Consider the following 18,246-nt stretch of genomic DNA (forward strand, 5'->3'; position numbering starts at 1 on the left):
ATGATGTTCCCTGCCACAGAGCAGGGTGATGTGTTTTCCTTTAACCTTTCCAATTTTTCCATATTCTTTTTTAAAATTAATTGTTAATTAAACAACTTGCATTTGCTTTACATTGTATGAAATGAGCAGTGGAATCAGTGCAGCGAGAGGACCCCAGAGTGGGGACACCCTAGCCCCTGGCCTGGGTGACCACAGCATTGTTGGGGGTCGAGCCCCCCAGGAATCCTGGGCTCCAGTCAATTCCCCCCCCCCAGTTCCCCAGTCTTGCACCCCAGAACTGTATTGTCTTGCCCTGGTCAGAAGCCTGAGCAGTGTAAATCCGTTACCCATCCACTCCCTCCCTCGATGTCGAAAGGACACACAGTAGTCTTTGTAAACTGAGCTGACATTTCCCAAGTACTTCAACCAGAACACAAAGTCTTAGGTAACGTAAAAAAAGATTTATTAACTACAGACAGATAGATGTTCAGTGATTATAAGTAGTGAGCAGAAAGATCAAAGTTAGTTACTTAAGAAATAAAAGTAAATTTTCAGTCAGAGTTCTATAAACTAAACAGGATTTGAATCACGCAGTGTCTCACCCTGATAGATAATAAGTCACAGATCTTCCATTCACAGGCTGGAACTGCCTTCCAGCCCAGGACCACCCTCCCCCAGTTCCAAGTCTTTGTCCTCCAGATGTGATGTCACTTCCCCTCTTTATAGTTTCTTCCAGCTTGCTGGAAACATCTATGCTTCTGATGTGGGGGTTCACCCCCATTGGTCAAGTCTTCTCCATTGTCTATGTGCTCACTCAGAGAAGACTTCTGGGATAGTCGTTAGGAGAGTGGATTCCCTTTAATTGGCCATTGGTGCATCTGGCTACTTCATTGTTGTACCTGAAAGGCTGGTTGTGGGTGTTCCCAACCTTACAACGTATTTCAGTAACACATACATATCAAAACTTCATAACTTCCCATACAATGATGGCATATACAATCCAACAGGATATTGATGTTCAACTGATGAAGAATTTTAAAATGATACCTCACAAGGCACACTTTGTACAAAACAAATCATAATTATATGATGGTGGTGAATATGGGGGTTCCAAGGTGCTATTCTGGGATACAGCGTGCTACACCCACTCCTGCAATGGGCCCAGAGTTCCTGGAATCCTAAAATCTTGATGTAAAGACTTTCAATTACGGAGAATCCACCATTGACTCTAATTAAAACTTGCTGAGTTTCAGAGCCTAGTTCCAGCCCGAGTGACAATGCCTACACTGCGATTTTTAGCTGTGCCCTGCAAGCCCGAGTTAATTGATCTGGGCTCTGAGACTCTGTGCCAGGGGTTTTTCTTTGCAGTGTAGACGTACCCTTTGGGTCCTTCAAAAATAATCCCAGCCTACATTTTCAAGGAAAACTAACCAAACAACAGAAACCAAAGCTGTGAGCAGGATATTTAAATCAATACAGGAATTATTATTAGTGACATAGAATCATAGGACTGGAAGGGACCTTGAGAGGTCATCTAGTCCAGTCCCCTGCACTCATGGCAGGATTAAGGATTATCTAGACCATCCCTGACAGATGTTTGTCTAACATGAGGACAAAGGACCATAAATGCACACCTCCTTTGCTTCCTGCTTTTCTATTTATTTTTTTTTCTGTTTCTGATTTTGAAACAGGAGGGGCCAGTTGCCCTGGTTACAACTAGTTACCAATGGGTTCTAAAATGTGGGTTTTAGTAATGACATCATGCCAGGGCCATGTTATACATTCATGGAGTCCAAGGCCTTGATCATGTAGCCTGACCTGCTGTATAGCACAGGCCAGAGAGCTGCCCCCAAATATTTCCTAGACCAGGTCTTTCATTACAATATAGACTTCTGGGCTTGGGCTGCAGCCCGGGCTTTAGAACCCCGTGGGGTGGGTCCAGCAATGAAACAGCCCGGCAACCTGAGCCCCTTGAGCCTGTGTGGGGTTTTCTTTGCTGTGTAGACATACCCAGTGTCACTCTGGGAGCTCATGTGCAGCAGATTATCCTCCATGACCCCCAAATTGTTTTCAGAGTCACTACTACCCAGGACAGAGTCCCCCATCCTGTAAGTATGGCCAACATTCCTTGTTCCTAGATGGATATATTTACATTTAACCTTATTAAAATAGATATTATTTGCTTGCACCTAGTTTACCAAGCCATCCAGGAGATCAGTCTGTGCATTCCCAGAGCTCCAGCCATTTCTGCCCGTCATGGATCACTGGAAGACAGGGCTAATCTATCCTGTCCAGCAGGAGATAAAATGGATGAAGATTTTCTGAGTGGTGGCCAAAAAACATGCCATGAGGCCCTAAAGGCTAAAAGCAGGCTGGCTGAATCACTGGCTTTCCTGGCTGTGAGGGGATCAAATAATATCGAAGGATTTCAGGAAATATGGAAACCTTTCCTGGGCTGCTGGAAACCACTACATCTGCCCAGCAATGTGTGGATTGTATTGCACGTCAAATTGCAGTCTCCACTCTCAGCTCAGCTACCATCTGCTGGAGCTCTGAATCCTTCATCACAAAGCAGCCCCTTGTGGCTCTTCTCTGGCTTCCCTCTGTCTGGTCAGCATCATTCTTGGAGCTGCAGTGCCCGACTCTGAACAGGTTACTCCAGTGTAGTGTCCCTGTGGTGCTCGGTTTAGTGTAGTACTCGCTGCAACAGGTCCAAGGAAGAGCCATTGATGGAAAGGACCCAGCCTGACTGCCAGTGCCCAGCCTGAGTTTGTGGCACCTGTAGTTAGAAAAAACACCTTTTGCTTTGCAAGCGGGGCATGGCTGGTAAGGAAATGCGTTCAGCCCAGGAAATGTGGAGCCCCATGGGACCAGGCTTCAAGCAACATTTTAGGACAGAAGTGCACTCGCCAGGCCAGTCCCTCAGCTGGTTTAATCAGCCCAGCTCCCAGATCTGGCCCCAGGTTTAAGGCTTTGCTAGCTCAGAGCTGAGCGTAAGGCTGCCAGGTGACCTAAAAGTGTTTCTAAATAAGTGAATGCACCAGATTGCACTGACTTGTCTGTATTTGCAGAACCTGTTCCCAGGCCAGGATACCTGTGGAGCCCTCTGCAAGGGCTGAAGACCAGCTCCCTCCTCCCATCCTCACTTAATTCAAACACAGCTGGTTGCTGGAACATGCCCCTGTTTATGTAATGAACAGCCAAACTGTAGTGGCACTTCTGGTGCCAAAATGGGATTCTCACAACATGTTTTTACTCATTAATGGAAAACTAGAGCAACGACAAGCTCACTGCTACTGGCTGATCAGGTAACAAAGCCGGCCCTCCCCCCAACAACGCCCATTGTTTGTGACTAGGGCCTGGTGTCATGGGGCTGCACTGGACTGGAGACAGAATCATTTCCATTTTACACTCATCTTGCCAGTCACAGGCAGAGCATCCATCTCAGATTATCTGTGTCACTCACTGGGCTCTGGCCCTGCTAGGAACCTCTGCTGGGTTTGTCTTGAAGGCCTCGTTCGCTCGTGAATTCGAAGGGGGAAAAGCTGTTAGTAAACAGACTCTGGTTCACCATTGCAGACACTGCCCAGCCAAAGTGCTGGGTCTGCAGGACGTCTTTCCTGATATCGCTACGGGCAAAGGCCCGCACAACTTGCTTGCTTGTGCGCTAACAGGCAATGTGGTCCGGGGGAGAAGCCAGAAGCTCCTGAGCGCTAATCCCTGGCATGGACTTGCTGTGGAGAGTCACTTAATCGCTCTGCCTGCGTCTCTCCCTCAGTGAAGAGGGATAATGATCCTTACACTTCCTGACCTCACTGCGTTGTTGGGAGACTGACCAAAGGCAGACTGAGTAGGCCTAGACGGGCTGTAGCCACACCTGGCTGCAGGCTTGCCAGACCCACAGTGTGGGCCAGAACCTGCTTCCAGGGAGCTCCATGACAGATTCCCTTCCTGCTGGATCTGGTCTTGTTGCTGGGTCTCAGCTTCCTGCCATGAAACGTCTTAGACTGACATGAGCACAACTCACCTCCCACTGCCTCCATAGCCCAGGGCATCAGCCTGTACCAGGAACCCTCTATCTTCCCACATCCCCCTTGACTGCAAACCCACCTGTCCCTTCAGCCAACACTCCCCACTGCCTGAGCCCCCCGGTTACCGAGACCTGCACCCCTCTTGTCTGGGCCATGGCCACTGAGCCCTAGCCCTCCAGACTCAGCATGTGCAGCATGCTCCCACACAACTCCCACCTCTGGCCCTGAACTCCCCAGCCCCCTGGCTCCTCTGTCATGCCAGAATTCAGTGCCAAACTCCCCTGCTCCTAGAGACTAGCCCCAGCTACTAACCGGAACTCCCTCCCGCCATTCTCCTGGAATCCCTAGCGCGGGTTTCCTCCCTGCCCTTCCCACTCGTGCCCATCTGCTGGTGCCTTTCCATCGCGTCATCTGGGAGCAGCCTCTCACCCTGGCTAAGCCTCCTCTTGGCTCTTCCCTGGCTCTGTCTGCGCCCTTGCCTGTGAGGGGCGGGAGAAGTTGGGGGGGATGCAGGAACTGGGCCCATTGAGAGGCCAGGGAAGGTCCTGCCTGAGGAGAAGGATGGTCTGGGCCGTCTCACCCATTCTGGCTGTAACCACCCTTTCCCTGATCCAAGCCCCCCAGCAGGGAAAGTCAGGGCAGGCTGAGCTGCCCCCAGCAGGTTCCCTGTGTGGGAGCAGTGACCTCTCCCCTTCCGAGACAGGTGATAAGAGGAAGGACGAGTGCAGCTGCACCGGGCCCAGCCAAGGCAATGTGGCAGCTGCTGCTCTGTGGCCTTTACAGGAGCTGATCTTTGATTTGCAGAGCTGGCCAAGTCCCTGCAGGACACTCTGACCGGCCTCAGCTGGGGAACAGCCAATGCTCCTCCCATGACCTGGGGCTTGCAGCGCTGGCTATAGAGAGGGGTGGAGAATGGCAGCGATATGGGGCACTGGGACAGGGGCACTAAAGGGGGCAAGGGGCAGGGTACATAGAGGGTCTGGCTCTAGGGATAACAGACATACTGTAGGGCAGGGCAGCAAAAGGACATGTAGGGGTGAGGGACATGGGGGGCACTGAAAGGGGCAGGGCCGTGACTGGGCCAGGGAATGGGCTCAAATGGTGTTTGCAGAGTGCGTCAGTTCAGTCAGTCCTAGAGTTTATACCTGAATCTACCTATCCCTCCCCAGACACACCCACCTACCTGCCTAGCTAGCTAGGTTAGGGGGAGGGATAGCTCAGTGGTTTGAGCATTGGCCTGCTTAAACCCAGTGTTGTAAGCTCAATCCTTGAGGGCCCCATTTAGGGATTTAGTTGGGGACTGGTCCTGCTTTGAGCAGGGGGTTGTACTAGATATCTCCTGAAGTCCCTGCTAGTCTATGGCCTGTGAAAGGGGAGCTGGGAGCTTGTTTTCCTGGGTAAAACTCTTCCACCAATAGTGAAAGGCCTGAGGGGGACAGAGCCTGGGAGAGCCAGGGTCCACTACAAAGAGGCCAGAGTTGCTGCAGCAGGAGGGACAATTCCAGCTGATGCAGAACAAGTAAAGCTGGGGCCAGAGGCAGCCCCTCCCCTGGAAGACAGTGAAATGCCCAGTGCAGTTTCCTTCCATTTAGATTTTAAGCCATTTCACAGCAGAGGTTATATGTCCATAGAACACAGGCACCTGAGCAGCTTTGGCCAGGGCCTCAGCTGGAATAACTAACCTGAGGCAGCTTCTGTTCTTTAGGGAAGTTCAATTCTATTGAAACACCCACCCAATGCTGGGCACCAAACCCCTAGACTCCAAGTGGCCTTGCGTTCTCCAGCCAGATGTGCACACAAACCCACAAGGCAGGCTCCCCTCCCTATCCTTTCACTCACTGACCCACAGCCATCCTGGTGCTGGGTTTTTTACACCCCCTCCCAGTAACCCACCTGGGGGGAGGTGAGTGGTATTTCTGGGATATGTATTTGGGCAGAGATGCTATTTGAAGGAGAGAACACTAGAGAGCTGGGTTCTGGCAATCTCCATCAGCATGATGCAACTGTACTCTTGTTTTCACCAGCGTCACACGTGGCTCCAACAAAGCAAACACTCTCACACAACCCCAGGGTTTCATTGCAACAGCTGAGAAAGCAATGACTGGGAATGGAATGGATGCTGGTCAGAGCCGTGGAGAGAAGATGCTGGCAAAGATGCAGAAGATGCCACCAATTGTGAATGCCTCACCCTTTGTTGGCAGTTTTACCCAGACATCTTTGCTCCAATCCCTTCCAAAGCCACATCACCTGCCCCTTGTTCCTTTGTCTTTTGCTGGTAAATTGTAGCCTGTTGTATCAAGTTGTGGTGAGGTTTCAGGTTCCTGGAACCAAGAATGATAACACCGTTTGCTAATGCACCACGCGTGTTCGATTCCTTGCTTGAGTGGAGATGTCAGAACTGCTGTGCAGTGCATTCAAAGATCCCAGCCTCGCCAAGCTGACAGTGAAATGGCTTGGTAGGGATCAGTTCCCTGAAGGGGATTTAGCTGTCTCCAAGATCTTGTTGAGGGAGGGGGCAGAGTGCAGGGCTGGGAAATGAGCTAGGAAGGCTGTGTGGGGAAGTGTGCTGAGGTGGTAAATGGGCAGCAGAAAAGGCACCTGCGACAGCTTGCACGGGGCCATTCCTTACTGTGACTTCTCCAAAGAGTTCCTGGCCCCAAATGTCCCCTGCGAGTACTGCTCATGGTCTGCTGTGAGGAGAGCTAGGACAGTGTCCGCTCTAGCAGGGCTTTCTACTTTGTGGATAGTTTAATTATTTTGTCATAACCCAGGAACCAATTTGGTCTAGCTGTGAGGCTGTGTTTGTGCACCCCCCCCCCAGGAATATGGTTGTCTGCAGCTTCAAGCCTCTCTGGAATTTCCTCTGGCCTGGCCATTTTCGCTCTCCTCCAGCACTTTGGCCTTTGACCTCACACCCACTATTGGTTACCAGCCTGAGAGGCCATGGGGTCTTCAGACTGAGCATGAGGCTGGGAGACAGGAAATAACTGTTGCAGGAGAACCTTCGCCTGCTCCTCCAGAGAGGAAATGATCCTGCCCTTCCTCGAAAGGGGCCCATCAGCCCTTGCACTGAAATCCAAGCCGTGTGTCGCAGCAGCCCTGGGGGAGAACGTAGCACTGCTACGTTCTAAGCCTGGCTCTCTTCCTGAGTGGCCTTCAGGGATCAGCTCCCCTCTCTGGGGCATGTAAGTGATCCTCACCCGCACAGGGGGAGGGGATAGACAGGCATGTAAGTCAGCGAAAGGGGATGCCTCCTTCAAGTTGCACATTCCTAAAATCTTCTGGCAGCTGCTGTTCCTCCTGCACTGCTTCCTCTTGGCTCCTCCCCGCGTAAAGCAGCCCCTTGGGCCAGCAGAGCAAGCCGGGCGATGGGGAGGAAGGGCAGGGGTTAGTGAGGTGTTGGGAAGTGGGCGTGAGTTTATATGAGTCTACAGGCAGGGGCAGCAGGTTTGTAGAAATTTTGGTGGTGCCCAGAACACCCAGAGCTGCCTCTCCAAACTTCACTCCCTCCCACCTGCCTAAGGCTCTGGGAGGGAGTTTGGGTGGGGAGAGGAGGTCTGGGGTGCAGGCCCTGGGCTGGGGCAGGGGATTGGGGTGCAGGAGGGGTACAGGCTCTGGGAGGGAGTTTGGGTGCAAAAGGGGTGAGAGGTTGGGCTCTGGGAGGGAGTTTGGGTGTGGGGGGGGTCTGGGGTGCAGGCTCTGGGATGGAGTGTGGGTGCAGGGTCTGGGCTTGGGGTGGGGTGCAGGAGGTGGGGTTGAGTGGTGCAGGCTCTGGGAGGGAGTTTGGCGATGGGAGGGTGGTGGGTTGGGGCCCTGGGCTGTTTTAAATGGCCCAGGGAATGTGTGGGGGGAGCTCCTGGGGGCGGAAGGTGGGGCCGAGGGAGAGACCCAGCCTTAAACATTGCTGGAGCCGGGCCCCGGGCCAGGAATATTCCTGGTGCCCAGGAACCATGGGCCCATAGAACTCGCTGCCTATGTCTATGGGAACCTAGAGGGTGCTAAGCTGGCAAAGTTCCCATTTCAGAGGCAGAAGAACACATGCATTACACCAACATGGTCACTCAGGGGGTTGGACTAGATGATCTCCTGAGGTCCCTTTCAACCCTGATATTCTATGAACATGCTAGTTATCCAAATACCTTCTTCACTCCTCTGTACATGCATTGGAAGGGAATAGGTGCCAGAGGGATATTATTAATGATGTGTGTATTACAGCAGTGCCTCCAGGCCGCAGCTGAGATGGTTAGGTGGTGTACAAACACCAAGTAGGAGACATGCCCTGGCCCAAAGAGCTTACAGTTCTAAACAGACATGGGGGGAGGGCAACCACAGGCACAGCAAGGGGTTGTGACCTGCCCAGGGTCACCCAGTAGCTAAGAACTGCTCTAGCAATTCTTTACCAACAGTGCTCATTACAAGTATAGCCCCTTTGCAGTTAGTAACTCTCATAACAACCTGCATGGAAGTTGGAGAGAGGAGCAGAGAAGAGTTTGGAGGACAGGAAGCCAGTCTGTGTGCACATGGCTGGAATGCCCACCGCAGTTGCAACATCTCTGTAACTAGTTCTCTTAATACAGAGTCAGTTTAGTTTTACAAGGATGAAGTCCTCTCATGTTATTATCCAGCAACAGTACATGAAACAATTTGTTTCTTGGACAGTCTGGGCTCCTTTGGTGAATTATTCATATGGATTTGCTGAATATTTGCACAAATAATTTACAGCTTCCTGTTTGTTCAGAAACTGCTCACTTAACCCTGCCTGTGATTTGCTCTTAGATGGTCAGCTGTCCAGGGCAGGAACCATTCCTTTGTTCTGCAAGTGCAGCACAGAGCACACTGGGGGCCTGCACCATGACAGCAGCTTCTAGATGTTACCATAATGCACCTTAAATAATGAACAGCACCATGCACAACAGGGTGGGGCTGATCTATGTTGTGGGCTCCTAGGCTCTACCGTAATACACCTTAAATAATGTAGAGCGCCTCACAAAGTGGGGGGCTTGGTCCATGATGGGAGTTCCTGGGCACTGCTACAATACAAATAATAAAATAATGTTGTTTGTGCTGTGTGGTTGCTCATCTTGGTCACATGCTGCTGCTGCTGATCCCTGATTGGATTTCAAAGAGGAGAATAATGGAGAGCAGATAGGAAATTTTCTGGGACAGATTTTCAGACAAATTGTCAGTTTTGAAATTGGGACCCCTGACCATTGCCGTGAGCACCAGGCATTGTCCATACGCTCAGTCCCCAGTGACCCAGGCTCCCAAGCAGAGTGACCCAGCATCTGGCTCTCAGGGGAGCAAGCCCTGTGCTATCTTCCTGGAATCCACAGATGTAGGTGAAAGTTAAACTCGACTCTGGAAGCTGAGCTTTCCCAGGACCCACTGATGTAATATTTCCAGGAGCAGCATGTCCCAGCAAAGCTATAAACACGTGCAAGGCATAAGCAGGCCTTTATCTGTCTGCAGGGCCTTGGGGCTGCCTAATTTAAGACTGCAAATGTGTTGTTTTCCAACAGCACTGTAATCAGAGAAGGAGTTGTGGATGGGAGTTCAGCTCACACACAAACAGGAGGGCGTCCTGTGAGAAGCAGCTTGTGTAGGCTCTTGCCTCTTCCTAGCCTGACTGTGCTGGAGTGGTGCAAAGGGTGAGCAGCTGCAGAGAGGGAGACACCCTGCCCTACTTCCACCACCTTGTGCAACCGGACTTCTGCATCTCACTAGCCCGGCCCATGAGAGCCACCTACCTGGGGCCCTTTCCCTCTCCTCCTCCCAAAGGCCTCATTGCCAGGGCTGGCTCTAGCCATTTTGCCACCCCAAGCACGGCGGCACTCCGCGGGAGGCGCTCTGCCGGTCACCGGTCCCTCTGCTCCGGTGGACCTCTTGCAGACTTGCCTGCGGAGGGTCCGCTGGTCCCTTGGCTCTGGTGGACCTCCCGCAGGTGTGGCTGCAGATGCTCCACCGAAGCCGCAGGAGCAGCGGACCCTCCGCAGGCACGCCTGTGAGAGGTCCACCAGAGCCGCCTGCTGCCCTGCCGGTGGCCGGCAGAGTGCCCCCCATGGCATGCCACCCGAAGCACGCGCTTGGCGTGCTGGGGCCTGGAGCTGCCCCTGCTCATTGCCCAGTGACCTTGCCCTCTGACTCAGGGGGCTGGATGAAGAGTAGAGGAATGTGTGTGTAGGAGGGGGCCAAAGTAGGATGACCAGGTGTCCGGTTTTCAACCGAAACACCCAGCTGAAAAGGAACCCAGGTGGCTCCGGTCAGCACTACTGACCGGGCCATTAAAAGTCAGGTTGGCTGTGCTGCAGGGCTATGGCAGACTAATCTCTACCTGTCCTGGCACCATGCTGTGCTAGAAAGCGGCCAGCAGGTCTGACTCCTTGGCGGGGGCCACGGGGCTCCATGTGCTTCCCCCACCCCGAGCATCGGCCAATGGGAGCTGAGGGGGCTTTGCCTATGTGCAAGCAGGAGGGAGGGATAGCTCAGTGGTTTGAGCATTTGCCTGCTAAACCCAGGGTTGTGAGTTCAATCCTTGAGGGGGCCATTTAGGGAACTGGGGTAAAAATCTGTCTAGGGATTGGTCCTGCTACAAGCAGGGGGTTGGACTAGATATCTTCTGAGGTCCCTTCCAATCCTGATATTCTAAGAGCAGTGCACAGAGCCCTCTGGCTCCCCTGCCTAGGTGCCAGACCTGCTGGCCACTTCCAGGCTCAGACCAAAGGTCCATTAAGCCCAGTATCCTGTCCTCTGACAGTGACCAATGGTAGGTGCCCCAAGAGGAATGAACAGACAGGTTATCATCAAGTGATGGTGCCCTGTCACCCAATCCCAGCTTCTGGCAAACAGAGGCTAGGGACACCATTCCTGGCTAATAGCCATTGATGGATCTATCTAGTTCCCTTTTAAACCAGCTATAGTACTGGCCTTCACAACACCCTCTGGCAAGGAGTTCCAGGGGTTAACAGTGCATTTCATGAAAAAATACTTTCCTGTGTTTGTTTTAAACCTGCTACTTATTAATTTCATTTGGTGGCTCCTTGTTCTTGTATTACAAGAAGGAGTAAATAACACTTCCTGATTTACTTTCTCCACACCACTCATGATTTTATAGACCTCAATCATATCCCCCCTTAGTCACCTCTTTTCCAAGCTGAAAAGTTCCAGTCTTATTAATCTCTCCTCATATGGAAGCTGTTCTATACCGCTAATCATTTTTGTTGTCCTTCTCTGAATCTTTTCCAAGTCCAAATTATCTTTTTTGAGATGGGGCAACCACATCTGTACACAGTATTCAAGATGTGGGTGTACCATGGATTTATATAGAGGCAATGTGATATTTTCTGTCTTATTATCTATCCCTTTCTTTGTGATTCCCAACATTCTGTTCACTTTTTTGACTGCCACTGAGGGGATGATTTCAGAGAACTCTCCACCATGATTCCAAGATCTCTTTCTTGAGTGGTCACAGCTAATTTAGACCCCAACATTTTATATGCATAGTTAGGATTATGCTTTCCAATGTGCATTACTTTGCATTTATCAACATTAAATGTCATCTGCCATTTTGTTGCCCAGTCACCCAGTTTTGTGAGATCCTTTTGTAGCTCTTCCCAGTCTGCTTTGGACTTAACTGTCTTGAGTAGTTTTGTATCATCTGCAAATTTTACCACCTCACTGTTTACCTCTTTTCCCAGATCATTTATGAATAGTTGAATGGAACTGGGCCCAGTACAAACCCCTGGGGGACACAGCTAGTTACCTCTCTCCATTCTGAAAACTGACCATTTATCCCTACCCTTTGTTTCCTATCTTTTAACCAGTTACCAATCCATGAGTGCTCCTTGATGCCAGGACAGATAGGGAGCCTGCCTTAGCCCTGTAGCACTGCTGACTGGGAGCTGCCCGAGGTAAGCCCGTTCCCCAAGACCAATCCCCTGCCCCAGCCCTGAGCCCCTCACTCAACCCAGATCCCCCTCCTGCTCCCCAAACCCCTCCTCCCCAGCCCCATCCAAGAGCCCCTACCCCCTCCAACACCCCAAACCTCTGCCTCAACCCACAGCCCCCTCCTGCACTCTGAATCTCTTGGTCCCACCCCACAGCCTGGGGCCCCCTCCTGCACCCCAAATGCCTCATCCCCAGCCCCACACCAAAGCCCTGAACCCCAGCCAGAGCCCTCTCTCCCTCCCGCACCCGAACTCCCTGCCCCAGCCCGGAGCCCCCTCCCGCACCCTGAATCCCTCATTACTTATAGATTCATAGACTCTAGGACTGGAAGGGACCTCGAGAGGTCATAGAGTCCAGTCCCCTGCCCTCATGGCAGGACCAAATACTGTCTAGACCATCCCTGATAGACATTTATCTAACCTACTCTTAAATATCTCCAGAGATGGAGATTCCACAACCTCCCTAGGCAATTTATTCCAGTGTTTAACTACCCTGACAGTTAGGAACTTTTTCCTAATGTCCAATCTAAATCTCCCTTGCTGCAGTTTAAGCTCATTGCTTCTTGTTCTATCATTAGAGGATAAGGTGAACAAGTTTTCTCCCTCCTCCTGATGACACCCTTTTAGATACCTGAAAACTGCTATCATGTCCCCTCTCAGTCTTCTCTTTTCCAAACTAAACAAAGCCAATTCTTTCAGACTTCCTTCATAGGTCATGTTCTCAAGACCTTTAATAATTCTTGTTGCTCTTCTCTGGACCCTCTCCAATTTCTCCACATCTTTCTTAAAATGCAGTGCCCAGAACTGGACACAATACTCCAGTTGAGGCCTAACCAGCGCAGAGTAAAGCGGAAGAATGACTTCTCGTGTCTTGTTTACAACACACCTGTTAATGCATCCCAGAATCACTTTTGCTTTTTTTGCAACAGTATCACACTGTTGACTCATATTAAGCTTGTGGTCCACTACGACCCCTAGATCTCTTTCTGCCATACTCCTTCCTAGACAGTCTCTTCCCATTCTGTATGTGTGAAACTGATTGTTCCTTCCTAAGTGGAGCACTTTGCATTTGTCTTTATTGAACTTCATCCGGTTTACCTCAGACCATTTCTCCAATTTGTCCAGATCATTTTGAATTTTGACCCTGTCCTCCAAAGCAGTTGCAATCCCTCCCAGTTTGGTATCACCTGCAAACTTAATAAGCGTACTTTCTATGCCAATATCTAAGTTGTTGATGAAGATATTGAACAGAGCTGGTCCCAAAACAGACCCCTGCGGAACCCCACTTGTTATACCTTTCCAGCAGGATTGGGAGCCATTAATAACTACTCTCTGAGTATGGTTATCCAGCCACTTATGCACCCACCTTATAGTAGCCCCATCTAAATTGTATTTGCCTAGTTTATCGATAAGGATATCATGCGAGACCGTATCAAATGCCTTACTAAAATCTAGGTATACCACATCCACCGCTTCTCCCTTATCCACAAGACTCGTTATCCTATCAAAGAAAGCTATCAGATTGGTTTGACATGATTTGTTCTTTACAAGTCCATGCTGGCTATTCCCTATCACCTTACCACCTTCCAAATGTTTGCAGATGATTTCTTTAATTACTTGCTCCATTATCTTCCCTGGCACAGAAGTTAAACTAACTGGTCTGTAGTTTCCTGGGTTGTTTTTATTTCCCTTTTTATAGATGGGCACTATATTTGCCCTTTTCCAGTCTTATGGAATCTCTCCCGTCTCCCATGACTTTCCAAAGATAATAGCTAGAGGCTCAGATACCTCCTCTATTAACTCCTTGAGTATTCTAGGATGCATTTCATCAGGCCCTGGTGACTTGCAGGCATCTAACTTTTCTAAGTGATTTTTAATTTGCTCTTTTTTTATTTTATCTTCTAAACCTACCCCCTTCCCATAAGCATTCACTATGTTAGACATTCCTTCAGACTTCTCAGTGAAGACCGAAACAAAGAAGTCATTAAGCATCTCTGCCATTTCCAAGTTTCCTGTTACTGTTTCTCCCTCCTCACTGAGCAGTGGGCCTACCCTGTCCTTTGTCTTCCTCTTGCTTCTAATGTATTGATAAGAAGTCTTCTTGTTTCCCTTTATTCCCATATTATTACTTGCCCTACCCCGGAACCTGCACCCCTAGTTAGAGCTCTCACCCCCTCCTTCACCCCAACCCCCTGCCCCAGCCCAGTGAAAGTGAGTGAAGGTGGGGGAGAGCGAGACACTGAGGGAGGGGGAATGCAGTGAGCGGGGGATGGGGCCTTAGGAAGGGGTGGGGCTAGAGTGTTTGGTTTTGCGCAGTTAGAAATTGGCAACCCCAGCCCACAGGGAGCTGGCATCCCTGCAGTGGATATACTGTGGGGGAGGCTCCTCTCTGCATAGACTCGTGCACATGTGTGGGATGGGGAGGCAAGAGTGGGACCCAGATGGGCTGGAGTAGCTGCTGTAGCACTCAGGATCAGGCCCAGGATAGGAACCACCAGGACCTCCCTTCCCAGCCTGGAGTCTGCTCCCCTCCCCCCCAAACCCGCTGCCCTCCAAGTCCCATTGCACCCCTCGCTCCTTCTCCCATGCCTCTGTCTCCCCATTCACAGCAAGTTGCTTCTTCTGGGGGTCAATCAGAGGATGATGCTGGGATGCGGCTGCAAAAAAGGCAAAGTGATCCTGGGACGTATCAGGTGAGGCATTTCCAGCGGCAATCAAGAAGTATTAATGCCCCCGCACAGACCTCGGCTAAGCCCTCCCCGGAACACCGTGTGCAGTTCTGCTCATCCATGCTCCCAAGAGGTGAATTCAACTGGGAACAGATGCAGAGTAGAGTCACAAGGATGATCAGGAATGCAGGGCCTGTTTTAGGAGAGGAGACAGCCAGAGCCAGTGAAAAGAAGGCTGAGAAGGGCTTGGGTTGCTCTCTGTTAATACAGTACGGGGGTAATACCAGGGAGGGTGAAGAGCCAGGTAGGCCCAAGGAGAAGGTTGGCACAGGAACAAATGGGGATAAATTCAGACTGGAAATGAAAAGGTTTCTAACCACTGCCGGGGTGAGGTTCTGAAACAGCCTCCCAATAGGAGAGCAAACGACTCAATCCGTTCCAAGAGCGAGCTGGACAAAGGTATGGGTGGGATTGTCTGACGGGGCTGTTTGTGATGGTGGGGGGACAGGGCTCAGCAGCCCTGGGAAGCCTTTCTGGTTTGTCTTATGTTCCTAAAACCTCATGCTTCCGGGTTTCAGCCAGCCGCCAGCAGGGGTCAGGATGAGGCTTTCCCGCCCAGTGTATTTCTGTTGTTCTTTTCTTTCTCTCTCTCCTTTAAAGCCTCAGGACGGCCACAGCTGGAGATGGGTCACTGGAGGGCCAGGGCCAGGGCTGTGAGGGGCACTGGGCAATCTCTCACTCACCTGTGCGGCTGGTTGGCTCTTGCTCCCATGCCCAGGGACTAACCCATTGCCCAGTGTGGGTCAGGAGGGGATTTTGCCCCAGGTCAGGCTGGCAGTGACCTGGGGGGGAGGGCGGTTCGCCTGCCTCTGCAGTGTGGGGGTGCGGGTTACTTGCCAGGTTCTCTGGGTCTCTCTCACTTACTCATTTCCCTGCCATTGCAGGGCCTCGGGTAGGGCCTCCTGCTCCCTGCCTGTGGCACGGAGCGGGTTAGTCTCCTGGGGGCTGTAATACCATCACCTCATTTCGGTTGTTGGGCTTGGTGTGCAGGGGCTGGGTGGAGCTGGGGGCCTGTGATCTGCAGGTGGTCAGACTGGATGGTCTGGTGCTCCCTTCTGGCCTTCAGCTCCAGGACTGCATGTTGCGGGGCAGGAAAGGAGGGGTGTTTGGGTCGCAGCACTGGCTCAGCACTCCCCATTGCTGGATTACACTGTGGGTATAAAAGGAACTGAAGAGGAGCCAAGGGCCTGGGCCAGTGTCCTGCAGTGGGATCACAAAGAGAACCTGCTGCACCTTCGCCATTCCCAGAAGCAGAGCTTCCTTTGGACCTGATTGTCAGAGGTACTCAGTACCCAGCACTCCCGCTGAGCCCATCTTCCTGTGCCACATAGCCCCACAGGTTTTACTCTGAGGGCCAGCTGCATCCCAGGAACATCCGCTTCATTTGACCTTTGTGCATATTGTCATCATGTTAAGGGTGCTGGGTGATGTCAGAAACCTGTGGCAGTGGGTGAACTGGCTGGACCCCAGGCTGGCAGTGTTCGCCTGCCAACCCTCTGCTAGCAGGTGGTGTAGACCCTGCTGGAAATGTTAAGTAGGCCCTACCGACTTACTGAGGCAGATCATGGCTCATTACCTCCCAGAAGACCTAGGGTGTGGGCTGAGTACTCTGAAGGAGGAACCTTAGTAGCCAGGGCCGGTGCCAGGATGTTTTGTGCCCTAGGCGAAGCTTCCACCTTGTGCCCTCCCTTCCCCCGTGCCCCCGCCCTGAGGTGCCCCCCCCCCCCGCAGCAGCTCCCCCTCTCTGCCCTGAGGCGCCCCCTTTGCGGCAGCTCCCCACTCCCCACCCTCTGCCCTGAGGCACCCCCCCCCCACCCCAGCTCACCCCTGCTCCGTCTCCACTCCTAGCACACCATCGCTGCTTCACTTCTCCCACCTCCCAGGCTTGTGGTGCCAATCAGCTTAAGCGCCACAAGCTTGGGAGGTGGGAGAAGTGAAGCGGCCATGGCGTGCTTGGGGAGGAGGTGGGGCAGGGGTGATCTGGGGCGGGGAGTTCCCCTGCGTGCCGCTGCCCCCCCCTTACTTGCTGCAGGTGGCCCTCCCCGTGCTCCCCTGCCCCAGCTCCCTCTGCCTACATGCTGGTGGTGACCAGGGCGGCCGAAGATCCGGCCACTGCGGTCGCTGCCGAAGAAAATGGCGCCCCCCAAATCCTAGTGCCCTAGGCGACCACCTAGGTCACCTAAATGGTTGCACTGGCCCTGTTAGTAGCAGCCGAGTTTAGGGAGGAACCGTGAAGATTGAGTTTGAGCACTACATACTGGGTGGACTGTGCTTTAGAGCAGTGCTTCTCAAAGCCGGTCCACTGCTTGTACAGGGAAAGCCCCTGGCAGTCTGTTTACCTGCCGTGTCTGCAGGTTCGGCCGATCGCAGCTCCAACTGGCCGCAATTCGCCACTCCAAACTAATGGGGACTGCAGGAAGGGCGGCCAGCACATCCCTCAGCCCACACCACTTCCCGCAGCCTCCATTGGCCTGGAGCGGCAAACCACGGCCAGTTGGAGCCGTGATCCGCTGAACCTGCAGATGTGGCAGGTAAACAAACTGGCCCGGCCCACCAGGGGCTTTCCCTGAACAAGCGGTGGACTGGCTTTGAGAAGCACTGCCTTAGAGCACATCAGGAAAGGCACCTGCTCACATAGTGATGCTAAACAGGGCCGTCCTTAAGATTTATGGTGCCCTAGGCGGGATTATTAAGCCGGTGCCCCTGTGCCTGTCTTGCTCTTAGCAACACAAACATAAGCTTACACTATTGGAAAACTTGCCACATGCATGTAATTAAAACCAGTTTAACTTAATTAAGCACACTGTAATGCTGATGGACTAGCACTAAAGAAGCAGCACTATAGAAAAAATTCTGATTTGACAGAATGATGCAAATAATATCATTTTTTTAATTTGTCAACATTTTATTGGAAATTTATATGAAGAGGTATTGAAACAAGGATTTGTTTTTAATTAAAAGCAGTCTTTCTGGCTTGTTTGGCTGCAAAATCAGTAATAATGTCATTGTATGACAAAGACAAAGTGATGTCTTGTTTGATTGCAAGAATAGCAAGACCAGTCAAGTGTTCCTGACTCCTTGTAGAGCGGAGATAGTTTTTAATGAGCTTTAGTTTTGAGAAACTCTGTTCTCCTGATGCTGCTGTTACAGGAATTGTCAGTAGAATACGAGTGGCAATGTACACAGTACGATATATGTCAACAAGTTTGCTGGTATGAGTAAACTGTACAATGTCCATCATCGATTTTGCACGTGGCAACATTGATGACAGTGTACTCAATTCTTCAAGTCTATTTAAATCAAAATGATAGCCGTGCTTCAGGAGGCTCTCTAGGTCAGGGGTCCCCAACTCGGTGCCTGAAGGTACCATGGCGCCCGCTGGGGCCTCTCAGTGCACCCACGTACTGGCCGGCGGACGAGCATCCACTGAAATGCCACCAAAATTCAGCGGCATTTTGGCAGCAATGCCTCTGGATGTCGCCGCCTGCTGCCAACAAGCAGCGTCATCCAGAGGCATCGCCGCTGAAATGCCACTGAATTTTGGTGGCATTTCGGCGGATGCTC

General features: G+C 51.6%; 1 protein-coding gene across 1 annotated transcript in view; it reads left to right on the forward strand.

The window, feature by feature from the left end:
• LOC127040025 (potassium voltage-gated channel subfamily V member 2-like) overlaps positions 1-18,246 on the forward strand; it is a 346,324-nt gene that overhangs the window by 139,691 nt on the left and 188,387 nt on the right. The gene's annotated exons all lie outside the window — the stretch shown is intronic.

This window comes from Gopherus flavomarginatus, chromosome 24 (assembly GCF_025201925.1).
Source record: "Gopherus flavomarginatus isolate rGopFla2 chromosome 24, rGopFla2.mat.asm, whole genome shotgun sequence".
In the NCBI taxonomy this organism is placed as follows: Eukaryota; Metazoa; Chordata; order Testudines; family Testudinidae; genus Gopherus; species Gopherus flavomarginatus.